The sequence below is a fragment of the Canis lupus genome, chromosome 6 (genome assembly GCF_003254725.2).
Source record: "Canis lupus dingo isolate Sandy chromosome 6, ASM325472v2, whole genome shotgun sequence".
Classification (NCBI taxonomy): Eukaryota; Metazoa; Chordata; class Mammalia; order Carnivora; family Canidae; genus Canis; species Canis lupus.
Window position 1 is genome coordinate 67,200,351 of NC_064248.1, and position 12,180 is coordinate 67,212,530.

At 34.0% G+C, this 12,180-nt stretch overlaps 1 long non-coding RNA gene across 7 annotated transcripts in view; it reads right to left on the minus strand.

Annotated features, from left to right (window-relative positions):
- Positions 1–439: 439 nt before the first annotated feature.
- LOC112641006 (uncharacterized) overlaps positions 440–12,180 on the minus strand; it is an 87,284-nt gene continuing 75,543 nt past the window's right edge. For all 7 annotated transcript variants that reach the window (XR_004816738.2, XR_007411571.1, XR_007411573.1 and 4 more), the window contains one exon: positions 440–635. This is a non-coding gene — a long non-coding RNA (uncharacterized LOC112641006). The remainder of the gene's footprint in view (positions 636–12,180) is intronic.

The following is a 12,180-nucleotide window of genomic DNA, read 5'->3' on the forward strand; positions in this document are numbered from 1 at the left end:
TGTGCTGTGGCTCTTTCACTAATGCCTTGTGACACTCCCGGAAGGTTTTGTTTCCAAACTTTTGTATCTTTACTCACAAAATAGGAATCTTAATAAAACTTTTGTGACAGAGGTGTTATAAAAACTGAGTTAAAGATTGTAAAACACTTGTCTATGACTAACATAGAAAGGGGAATGAATAACTAAAGGATTGCAAACAATTTGAAAAATGTATCCTTTATATTATTTCAGCTAATTCTCAATTAATTGACTTTGTTATTTTAGATAGAAAAGCGGTCCTACAGAGCTACAGTGAACTGCTAAGTTTGATGTTTGGTAATTCATTTCTCCGACTTCAAAATCTATATCATGTTCTTCTTGTGTAACACTTCCCCTCATGAACTACTCAAAAAAAAATAAGTACACTACTAAATTATTTTCATTTGAATGAAGCCTTCTGGTTTATTGTTCATTTACAGTTTTTATCAATAATAAACATGATGGCAAAATGTCACGATTTGAGTCACAGAAGCCTAGTAGATCTATTTCACTTAATGTTGCCTAGTCAATAGAGCAACTCAGTTGTGTTTTGAAACAGAGAGAATAACAAAATCATTTTCTTCCAGCTGATCATTCATCAATGAGTTTATGCAAACCTATTTTAGAACAGCAGAAAACAAAGAGAGTTTGAATCCATACTTATCTTAATTTTAAATCATATACTAGCTCTAGTATAAGGCTTTTAAAAAATTTTATTTATTTATTCTTGAGAGACACAGAGAGAGGCAGAGACATAGGCAGAGGGAAAAGCAGGCTCCTTGCAGAGAGCCTGATGTGGGACTTGGCCCCAGGACCTGACGATCATGACTTGAACCAAAGGCAGAGACACTCAACCACTGAGCCACCCAGGTGATGAAAACCCAGGTTTTCTATACCAAATCACCTAGATCCTTGCTGATAAAGACAGATATCTACTATAAGCCAGGTTAATATCACAATAAAGGAAAAGACAAACTCTGCAAGTGGCAGTGTTTGAATGTTGATTTCCTCACTGATACTGAAAAACATAATTTATCCCTGATATTTATGGTTTATACTAGTTGTCTCCCTCCCAGAAAGCTACAGACTAATGAGAAGAGATAGGACTTTCAAAAACCGCTATAATGCATTGAAGATTATGTTAAATCAGTAAGAGACGTGTGAGTTTAAACAACATGGAGTTTGCATTGTATTAGGGGCGTGAGATTGAAATTCATGGAATAAGTGGCCTTCAAGGTAAGTATAAAGACGAAGTAAAATGTGAATTGGAAGAGATAAGAAAAAAGCTGTTCCCTAATGTTTGGGTGAGCTAAATTTTCTTCTCATCACTTCTGACATTGTCTACATTTTTCCTGTATTTCAGAATCTGAGAAATTGAATTTCTCAGATCTCCTTGCCACCAAACTTCTGGTTTAAATACTACCCACGGGAGACCATCACGTGCAATCGGAAGGCAGAAGGTATTTTTCCCCCCACTTTAGTACTAGTGGCTGCAGTAGGCAGGCCCAGTTTATACTCATAGGGCAGTAAGAGCAGACCAGCTAGAAGGCCCCACAGCCTCGAAGTGTGGACTCCTAATGTGGCCTCCCCCAAGGAATGCAGATGCAGGCAGTAGCGCTCATTGCTTCCTATACAGCTCCTGGTCTCAGTAATAACACTCCACCTTTCGACTCTTTCCAACAATTTTATATCCTAGTTATCTTTCTGTTTGAAATGCTTAAGCAGATTCCTGTTTTGCTGATGGAACACTTAATGATGGAGTTAGGGAAAAGAAAAACAAAAAAAGCAAAAGCAAAAGCAAAATCCACTCGTGTAAAAAAAGAAAAATTGGGACATGTTTTGGAAAAAAAAAAAAAAAATCCTGGTTTTGCCTAGCAATTAAACTAGAAATGCACTTCAGAACTGTCTTAAATAGATATTGTAATGCTCAACTGTTGAGTTTAAGATTTAGTAGTTTTTGGTCCTACATCTCTGGCCATTTCTTTTTTAGAGTAAGTGCTTCTCATTTTATTAAGCCTCATTTTGTTTAGGTTTAAAAAGATGAGAGCTCATTAAATCTAAGGTAACTCGAATAATATTCAAAGAAATATATATCCATAAAAACAGGAAAGAAAGGGCACCTGAGTGGCTCAATTGATTAAGCATCTGCCTTCGGCTCAAGTCATGATCCCAGGGTCCCGGGATCCAGCCTGTCTTCTGGCTCCCTGTGCTCCTCAGGGAGTCTTCTTCTCCCTCTTCCTCTGCTGCTCCCCCTACTTGTGTTCTCTCTCTCTCTCTTTCTCTTATTCTCTCTCTGTCAAATAAATAAATAAAAATCTTAAAAAAAAAAAACAGAAGAGAAGATAACAAATTAATGCCTATGATTTAGCTCAATGAGTTTATATACTGAAGTGTGGACACAGTACAACTGGCAAAGTGTCATAAGAAAATTGAAGCCCAGAGATGTGAAGGAAATCAATGTTGATTGTAAACAAAATTTAAACAATATAAAATGAAATCTCCAGATAATATTCACAGTGGTTTGTGGGTTAGGTAGGGCAAAAAGCCAAAGTAAGTAAAAACATTCCACAAAACTTGTTTTGGTAAGAGACAGCTATAGATACACATTAACATTTGATGTTTGAAAAAATACAAGTTGAAATGTTTTATGTATTTAGGGATACAAAACAAAAGATTAGAAGAGGGAGGTATACCAATCAAACTATTAGAATGAAAAATCAATTCAAAGAGCACTCAGCACTTGCTGAGCCACTAACAATAAGACATGGCAAATAGAAAACACCAAGTAAGTATCAGTTGGGATAGAAAAATATTATGAGTACTCATTACAATTGTTAATAAATTAAAACCAACATTTCTCAGATTAAATAAAAACAGAACAAAACAAACAAAAAATTCACAACCAAATTCAAGGCCAAATGGCCTAAATCTGTAAAGAGATAAAATATATATTGCTAGAAACAGCAACATACTAAGATGATGCAAAATCACAAATATGTGTGCCCCTAAGGAAAAAAAAATCCTTAAAATTACTTTAAAATTTAAAAAGCAAGAGCTAAAATGAAAAATTGAAATCTTTAGTAAGATATCTTATTGCATTTTTTTCAGAAGCCAATAGCTCAAATAGAATAAAAAAGAAACAGCATATTAAATATCTCAATAAAACAACTGAGTCATCAACTGTAGTAGTAGATATGTTTTATTTCAAAACAAATAGAAATTTCACACTTTATAAAAACATGAAAACATTTTTGATACGTTTCAATTAACAACAATCTATGCATTTAACAGATAGTTACCAGGTATGTTCTATGTGCCACATACTGTTCTCTTTCTGGAGAAACTAATTATATTATAACTTTAATTTTAATAAATTATTAAATAAATAAATTATGACAAATGCCTTGGTAAAAGATTGGAAAAATGTGACCTACTTTACATTTCAAAGGGTTCAATCTACAGCAGTGGATCTTAAACACAATTTTAACATAAAAGTTCTATAATTTTTTTTCAAAATTATATAAAATGTAAACTAGAATAGAAAAATATGAACTAGAATATAAAATATATAAACATATATAGACTAGAATATTTAGCACTTCTCCATAACTTAGCTCAATTATCTTATATCGCAGGCAAGAGATACAATTTTTCTGACTGACTTATTGGAAGAAGGAAGGAAGGAAGGGAGGATGGAAGGAAGGGAAAAAATGTTCTGTCCTTGATTTCTCATGTAGAACTAAAGACGAGTAAACAATACTTAAACAGATTAAAAATAACATAGAGACATTGATAAAAACTTCTATGGTGTTGTATATACAAAGCCAATATATTTTTAGAGGTAAACTTTCTTCAATACACTATTTTCCTCTTCCTTGATGACTTTAGAATTTAACCCTCAAAAAAAGGCAAAATATTGTTTGTTTTCAATATTTACAAATGAAGTTAACTACTTATGGAGTAGAAAAGAGATCTCTTTTGGAAGTTAATTAAAATATGTATTTTCTTATATAGCGGCATGATTGAGCCATTCCAGTTCTTGATCTTCACCCTAGATATATGGTCATAAATATGAAGACAGGGAAATATTTACAAGAAAGATCATTCTAGTATTGTTTATAATGAAAAATTAGAAGCAGACTAATGCCTTTTAGTAGGTGGGTGCTTATATAAGTTATGGCATTTTCTTATCATAGAACAGTATGTAGCAATTAAGAATGAGGAGTAAAATGGAAAGGTCTTCATGACATATAGAGCAGTCTGTTTCACATAGTTTACCACTATTTAAGTTAACATAGGCACATATGGATATGTGTAAATGCATGAAAAATGTTACAGTGGATAAACACCAAACTAGTAACAGTAGTTACATTTGGAAAGTGATCTGGTATAGTGGCATAAGAGAGAGAAGAGTCGAAGGGGAAAGGATTTAGGCTTTATTTAGATTTAGGCTTATCTAGAATACTATTTTTTTTTTTCTCATCCTATCATTCTCATAGGAATGAGGCACTCACAGTATAGAAGGAACTAGAACAGACTTGTCAAGTATAGTTTCAAAGATTAAAAACATGACTCTCCTACAAATATAGAATGGACACATGTCAGCTGTTTTATCAAACTCTTTAATGAAAAAAGTAATATGATAAAGCTGGTTTCAAAATTCTTTGAGGATTGAGGTTTATATGGCTATCAGAAAATATATTTTTAATATGGATATTAAAATAAAGTTAAATTATATACAAAATCGATGAACGTCCTATAAGGCATTCGTTAAAACCACAACCTTTGGAATTATTTTATTCTACTGGGTAGAAGTCTACAAATAACATGGAATTCCAATCAAAGAGCAAAACCAAACACATACATTCACTAAGATTAAACAGTTCTTAAATGTGCTTGTAAAATAATAAACCAACATAACATTAAAAGTATGTGCCACACCCTTTTTTGCTTATCTCCAAGTTTTGGATTACTTTTTTTAATAAAGCACAGAAAAACAGTAAGATGCTGCACCTTTAAGAATGGTATTTGAAACAGACATTATTTTAATCATGTTTAGGGAAATGTGATTAATTCCAGGAAAAATCATGATAGAAGTATCCAAATACAGATGGTGGAGATATATCAGTATAAAAAAATATATTATCAATTGTAGAAAATAAAAATTCATCCCAGTTGATGTATAAGCCCTGATACAAGAAAATACCCACTCAAATGCCAACAAGGACATAACAGAAAAACATAAAAGTTTTCAGAGAATATTAGAAGAAATTGCTGTTAGCTACATGTAGCTCCTTTATTCCCAGTGAATGAGATTTACTGTCATTATGGAATCTATTCTGTATGTTATTTTTAGTTTATACATTTTCACAATGAAACTAATTATATAGTAAATTCCCATAGGTCATTCCACACATTGTGTATGTATGTGTGTGTGTGTTTTACACATTTTTCTGTCATAATCAGAACATTATAAATGTCTCCAGTTATAGATAAACCTGGATAAACCAATTCCCAATTACAATAAGATTCAGGTGACCACTTTGAGTTCTCCATAAGAAGAATGAAAAACTAAAAAATTTACACCATGCTTGGTGTGGCACATATCAGATAAATGTAAAACATTTGTTTAAAAAGTTTTCCCATAAATTACATAAACCACTATCTTCAAATATTAGGCTTAAATCAGGATTAGCCTAGTGAAATACTTCCTTGTACATTTTTAGTGAGCTTCTTACGTCTTAATTACTTGAAGAGATTTTGTTTAATAGTCTGTAATACAAATAAAGGTTGACTCAATGCAAAGAGATAAAAAGAACCCTACAGGTTCCTAATAATAAGGAAATATTAGTGTCTTTACATCCCGTGATCTTATTGAACTTTCTGATATGTTTATCCTGCATGCTGGAAATCTAGCAAGAGAGGCTATCAAAGTCACTTAATAAAAGCAGGGCATCAGGTTCTATCCCAAAAATGAGAAAAGAAAAGCTGAAACCTGCCTCCTATGAAAGTTAGTTGGAGGGCTTAGCATTATTGTTACAGGGTTGCTTTAAGTATCAAAGGAGATTCTTTCCCACTAGTATTGGAAGACTCAAGGAAAGCTCTTCTAAAATAAAGAATCTTGAAATCATCCCTTTCAAGGAATCTAGGGCACGCATATTTATATTGCTTTACAGAAAAAAAAAAAACAAAACCCACCCACAACATTGATTTACATAAATTTGCATATACTACTTAAGTATGTAAAACTAATTAGTACAACTGAAAACAATGTATTCAAGATTCACATTTAAGGTCATTCAAAGAATTGAGGTCAACCAAGATTTGCAAATTAGTAAATCTGACTCCAGCAGGGTATTTCTCCCAAAGCAGGGATCGTTTTCAAAGTGCTTTTGCCAAACAGGCAAGGGCTTCCAAGATGATGACTCTGTAAAAACAAATGTCTACTTCCCCAGTGTTCAGTAAGAACCCCCTAAACATTTTTAGCATGCTTGGGGCTGCTAATCTCATTGACTCCCTCTTGTCTTGAGATGGCATGGTAGAGCACTCAGTCTGGTGTCTGAGGAGGCTAAGTGAGCTGCCTTGACTGATCAAGTCCCTGATAGGAAGCATTCAGTGCTCTATAAATGGCACACAACCCCCCAAAGAGTCCAAAATTGTCAGCTCCACTTGTAAGCCTTAGTGGCTTAAGCTGTTTATAAAGGATCCTAAAATAAGAAAGTTTTCTGTTTTAAATAGATAACCTATGAAGTTTTAAAAGGTGCAATATTTGGGCATTATATTTTCTTTCCCTGAGTTATGAGGGAACTTTAATAAAAATGTCAGTAATCTCAAATCCATTTAAACTTGCGTCCTGGGATGTGCTGATTTACAGAGCCATGATCTGCCAGTGATGGATCATAGCTGATCAGGTCATTTGCTGATAAACATATTTCAGAGGATTTTCCTTTCCATTTTCTGTTGAAATTCTTACACTGTAATATGGTATGTCCTTGTAGTCTGACCTGACTCCCAACTTTTCTTCTTTCAAGAAAAGTCTATTTTCTGGAAATATAGCTCATCCTGTCGAACTACCTTTGCTATCTATTAAAGACTGGGACCCTGTTAAGGTTAATATGGTGCTAAACTTTGAGATTCAAAATACACTTAATCAAGCAGTCAACTTTTTGAGCTCATTGATGCTGTTCTGGGATATTTAAGATCATTAAGGTACTTGGAAGGAACTTTCTCTTTGCTAGGGGATGAGGTTTTTGTTTTTGTTTTCCTTGACCTGGAATTTAAGTATATGTTTTCTGATTTTCTGATTTTTTTTTTAAAGGGCTCCTTTCTCAGTCCATTATTGGCACTACCACCAAAATACTGCATTTATCTTGCTACCACTCCGTTTAAAAACTTTCAGAGGGGCCCTATTCATTACTGTTGGGGAGGAAAACATTTTCCTCCACCCTCTTGGGGTCACTGGCAATGTCAGAAAATTAAAATAGTAGAGACATATTAATACAAACAAAGCAGAAAGAGCTACTTAATATAATTTTTCAGAACATGGGAGCCCTCATAAGGATATGAAGATGTAAAGAAGCTATTAAACCTGAGTACTTTTAACGTTAGGTTTTGCTGAAGAGTGGACAGTGTCAGAGAAATAAAGTAGGGCAAAGGGTAGGAGCAGGCATAGTGAGCTGAGGAAAATTAGCTGTTTGTTCCTTCAGATTTTTCTTGGCATCCCTTTGTCTTCAGAGATAAGGATGCTCCTTTTCTGGAATAAAGGGAGGGCACCTCTCACATGGGGATTTTACACCTTTATCAGGGAAGAAGGACAGGGAGAGGGGAAAGTCAGAGTGACTCTCCTCCTTCTGCCATTTTGTCAATATCATTCGTTCAGCTTAAAATATTCAGTATGCCATGGTGCCTACTTTGGGGTATCATGTTCTGAACCCCATCACTACCTGTACACTCAAACCCCACTGTCTATCATTAGGAGGCCTCCATCTTCTGTCCTTGTCAATCTTTCTTTAGAACTTACTTTAGGCTTCTGCTGTCTAAATACCTTCACTAATTCTCCTCCTACTCCAATTCTTACCTATTTGTTTTAGGGTACAACCTACTTTCTACTTTCTATAAAAGACTTCCATAGCTACTTTATTTCATCTTTATCTTAACCATCTCTCAGGTCCCAGCTCACATTCTCCCTTTGTAATAAAAGACACTTCTGACTCCTCTTCTTTAGCCATATCATTACCTACAATAATATAGTCTCCCATTTATAAGCCACAGATTATATGGTTTTATAGATGAGAAACTGAGGTATAGGGAGATTAAGAAGACTGCTCAAAGTAACAAAGCTGGGGTTCACGCCTGTTTTGTTTTGGTTTACTCTCTACAAAGTCCTGCTTGTAATCACAATAAACCTACTGACTTCTGAAATAGTATTCATTCATTTCACCTTTATTAACATGCTATTTTTATCATCTAATAAAAGCTCTGGTTTTGTTTAGTAACACCTGTGCTTTGATGAAATGTTTACTACATCTTATGCTTCTTTTTGTTTTCTAAAACTTAGGCACAAAGTGACACAATAAAACATTAATATGTTTCTTAGCTGCATTAGTCATTTCAAAGTAGTGATATGTGCAACATAAGAAAATAAATAGGAGAGTATTGGGGTATCTTATAAACTACCAAAAATTTACTGAATTTTCTTATTTCTTAGATATTGCTGATTATAAAATTAATCATAAATTTAATAATATTTTCAGAAAAGAATCCTGAAGCATTATAAAAACACTTTGGTAATAAAATATACACACACACATGCATGCGTACACATACACATACATACATTTGCAGAACATTTGCTAATTAAATAGTGTTTAGAAAAATGGAAAGATAGTAACTAAAAATGACATTTTTCAATTTCTACCAGTTCTTTTGACTTATGTAAAGAATTTTTAAAATAAAAAATTTCCCCTCAAGTTCTGTATATTATTCATGAATAATATATCAAACTCGGAGTTTCCTGATTATTCCTGCCTGGGCACATAATATATCTTTAACTGTCATTAAGTGTTGTAATGAACAGTGTGAAAGAAACAGATGAAGGAATGTATCTAACTTCTCTAATTCTCTTCAATTTCATGTAGATAATATTGACTTCATCTTCCTTTGATGCTTATAAAAATATTAACTTCTGGATTCTAGAAGCAAAATCCTAGGAGGCCACAGAGCTGCAAAAGAACATTTTATCTCTATATTTCTGGTACTCTGTGTCTTTCTTAATCCTTTTGATTTCTTTCTCTATCTTCGCTCTTTTTCTTTATTGCTTAAAACTAATGTTAGCATACAGTCCAGTGTTTGTCATGACAAGTACCCTCCTGAATCCTCATCACCTCCTTAACCATTTTTATTTTTTAAAATTTTAACTTAAATTTTTTGAGAGAGAGAGAGTGAGCACATATGCATGACTAGAGGGTGGAGGGGCAGAGGGAGATAGAAAGAATCTTAAGCAGGCTTCCCACTCAGTGTAGAGCTGAAAAGATGTGGGGCTCAGTCTCATGACCCTGAGATCATGACTTGAGCCAAAATAGCTTTAGGCCCTTAACCGACTGAGCCACCCAGGGGCCTACTAATTTTTTAAAAGATTTTATGTATTTATTCATGAGATACACGGGCGAGGGGGCCCAAAGATACAGGCAGAGGGAGGAGCAGGCTCCATGAAGGGAGCCCGGGACTCCAGGATCACACCCTCGGCTGAAGGCAGGTGCTAAACCACTGAGCCACCCAAGGATCCCCCCCTAATTTTATTGTCAAATTCAATAATTGTATTTTGTCTCTTAATTATTAGCTTAGAGAACCACTAAGAAAATATTTGAAAAATTTTGTATATAACAAAGAAATATTACCTACGTATGTAAAGAACTCTCAAAACTCAGTAAGAAGCGAACAATCCAATTATAACATGAGCAAAAGACATGGAAGACACTGGAATTCACTGAAGAATATAGTAAACAAAGCATATGAAAAAGCATTCAATATCTCTAGTCATCAGGAAAATGCAAATAAAAACTATAATGAAATATCATTAAAAGCCCACTAGAATGGCCAAAGTGAAAAATAGAAATAATACTAAATGAGGATGCAGAGAAACTGGATCAATATTGTAAAATGGTACCACCACTCTGGAAAATAATTTGGCAGTTTCTTAAAAAGCTATATATTAAATTATCATATGACCCAGTTATTGCACTCCTGTGCTTTGATCCCAAAGAAATAAAAACACTCTCACACACACAAAAATGAATAATCCGATTTAAAAATGATCAGAAGACATGAACAGACATTTTTCCAAAGAAGACATACAGTCGGCTAACAGACACATAAAAAAGATGTTCAATATCACTCACCATCAGGGAAACGCAAACCCAAACTACAATGAGATATCACCTCACACCTGTCAGAATGGCTAAAGTCAACAACACAGGAAATAAATGTTAGCAAGGATATGGCAAAAGAGGAACCCTAGGAATGCAAACTGGTACAACCACTTTGGAAAAGAGTATAGAGGTTCCTCAAAAAACTACAAATGGAACTACCCATTATCCAGCAATTGCATTACTAGATATTTGCACAAAGAATACAAAAGTACTAATTCAAAGGGATACATGCATGCTGATGTTTATAGCAGCATTGTCTATAATAGCCAAATTATGGAAAATGCCCAGGTGTCCAAGAAGATGTGGTATATATACACAATGGAATATTAATAATAAAAAAGAGTGAAATCTTCCCATCTGCAACAACATGGATGAAGCTAGAAAGTACAATGCTAAGTGAAATAAGTCAGTCAGAGAAAGGCAAATACCGTATGACTTCACTTACGGGTAGAATTTAAGAAACAAAACAAATGAGTAAAGGGGAAAAGAGAGAGAGAGAGAGAGAGAGAAAGAGAATCATATCAAGAAACAGACCCGTAACTATAGAGAACTGATGATTACCAGAAGGGAGGTGTGTGTGAGGATGGGTGAAATTAGGCGTTGGGGATAAAGGGGTATATTTGTGATGAGCCCCAGGTGTTGTTTGTAAGTGTGGAATCACTGTATTGTGCAACTGAAACTAATATGACACTGTGTTGACTAATTAGAATTTAAATAAAACCAAAACAAAACAATGCCCCCCCAAAAAATCACACATTCACACAAAAACCAATATGTAAATATTCACGTAAAGGATGGTAAGCAGCCCAGATATCCTTCAATTGATGCGTAAAGTGTGGCACCTAAACACCATGGGATACTACTCAAAGATAAAAAGGAATGAATATTGATATACACAACACGAGAATCATACTGAGTGAAAACAGCTATTCCCGTAAGGTAATTATACTGTATGATTCCATTTATATAAGATTTTGAAATGACAACATTTTGGAAATTTAGAACAGATTGGTTAGGGAGTGGGCACGGTTGGAGAGTAGAAGTTGTGTTCATAAAAAAGCAGCATGAGAGATTCTTGTGATGATTGAATTGGTCCATATCTTGACTGTTTGGGGGGGATGCATAAACGTCTACATGTGATAAAGTTGTAGAGATTTAAATATACACTCTCGCATCCCTCACCCTTGCACACACAAATATACACGAGTCCACGCAAAAACTGGGAAAATCTAATTAAAATCTCTAGGTCGCATCAATGCCAAGATCTTGACTGTAATATTGCACTGTAGTTTCATATCTTCTTATTCTATATATTATTTTTACAACTGCATGTGAATCCACAATTATTTCAATAAAATTTGATTTAAAAAGAGTAAAATAAAAATATTTTACTTTATATAATATTTAATAAAAGTATAAAAAAGAATAGGTAAAATCATCAAATAATCATAATTCTGTGGTTCATTCTCCCTTCATAGATATTGGTTTTTAATAATAGGAACATGTATTGAGATATCCATTTTATAGGGCTAGAGCCAATATCAAAGTCAAGGGTAGATTTCGAAGTATTGCAATGCCAAACACATATACTGCGCGAGAGTAGGAAAAGAAAAAGTTTAGGATAAAAATGTAAAGGGTGTCAAATGAATCATTAAGAGATATTTAGGTCAGTGGCTCTGAAACTTTACCATGCCTACAAATTACTTGGAAGACTTGCTAAATATCCGGGGGCTAG